The 1620-nt window shown below is 32.5% G+C and overlaps 1 protein-coding gene across 1 annotated transcript in view; it reads left to right on the plus strand.

The window, feature by feature from the left end:
* Nucleotides 1-1620, plus strand: part of sh2d3a (SH2 domain containing 3A) — a gene marked incomplete in the record, with an annotated part of 14260 nt that overhangs the window by 827 nt on the left and 11813 nt on the right.

Raw genomic sequence — 1620 nt, forward strand, 5'->3', positions numbered from 1 at the left:
CCAGCCACAACAGATAAATTGGCCCCAGAGGCCCAGATTTAAACAGATATAAAGACTTTTGTGTAATGTAATGTTTATTACATTAAACATCAGTTTGAATACCTTGAATATATTTGCAGTATTGTGATATATATTGATATCCTGGCCTGGGTACTGATACTAGTGCTGGTACAATATCTGAATTTTGGTACAGATAACAAAACAATAAGTATTTGATCCCTTATTTTGAGTCTGTACGCCGCTATCTCAACAACTATTGGATGGATTTCCATCAAATTACGTGCAGACATTCAGGTGTCTCACAGTATGAATTGTAATCACTTTGATGGTCCCTTAACTTTTCTTTCAGTTCTATAATCAGGTCAAAGTTTGACCAAATACCAACTAATGATATTTCCATCACTCTCAGCTGTAATTTGTGTTCAGTTCTAATTACTGTTAGACCTACTTGACATTAGCATGTTAACACTGTCATTATTAACATATTAGCATTTAGCTCAAAGTACAGTTGTGCCTAAATACGGCCTCACAGAGCTGCTAGCATAAAGTGCTTGTTATTTTTAGATGCTTAATGCTAACGTATACAATTAGCGAATTATACAATAATTTTGAATTAAATTGTTTACAATTAGTCGTTTTGATTTGAAACAGAAAGTAAGAACAACTAAAGAAGTTTATGAATATGACCAGACATTTGACACCAGCATTGAGTGCTTGATACTTTTTCATACTGAAATGAAATGAAAAAGTATTTAAGTCACCCAGCCATATTTATTATTATGATTACATTTATGATTACATGTGCACATGCTCACACACTGTGTCACAACACAAAGATGCAAACTCATAAAGTTCCTGTTAAGGTGAAGAGCAGACTATAAGTTTCATTTGCTCCTATTCTATTTTTTGTTCACATGTTCAAGTAAATATGTTTGTGTGTTATAAAACAAACCTATCTTTTAATCATCCTTTTACAATTAGCAGTGTCATGCTTAGTGTGACATTTTGTACAAGCTGGTTTATCAAGTCAAACCATTAAACTAAACACTAAAATGTATTCAACTTCCTTTTTCTTAAGAATAGAGTAGTTGGTTATTGTCAGTATAAGGGCTGCACAATTTTTTAAATCGCAATGTGGTCAAGTGCAATATTCAAATTGCAGAAGCTAAAATTTTTTGATAAAGGTAAAATTTGTGATAAAACAGCATTATAATGAAGTACTGTGGTACTGCAGAGATGCCCTGGCCTACAAATGATGTTCTCCAGATGTAAAAAAACATGTTTGTTTGGTAAAGACCCCAACAAATGTTAAATCCTCATGATTTTAATAGTTTTTTTCAGTGAAAATGAAACGTGTGATGCCAAAATCATCATTCCCACTAATAGTAAATCATATCACAATCGCAATATCTGTCAAACTAATCGCAAAAAGAGGTTTTTACAGCTAGTCTGGCTCTATCCAAAAGAGATTAAATCCACCAGAACCTCTAAAGCTAATTAATTAACACATTATATCTTGTTTGTTTCAGCTTCGTATTTAATGAACAGATATAAGAGTGGTATTGATCTCTTCTGCTTTAGCTCTCAGAAGAAAGTGAATATGCATATTTTCCAAAATGT

The sequence above is a fragment of the Morone saxatilis genome, unplaced genomic scaffold (assembly GCF_004916995.1).
Source record: "Morone saxatilis isolate NCDOM2014 unplaced genomic scaffold, NCSU_SB_2.0 Contig17, whole genome shotgun sequence".
Classification (NCBI taxonomy): Eukaryota; Metazoa; Chordata; class Actinopteri; family Moronidae; genus Morone; species Morone saxatilis.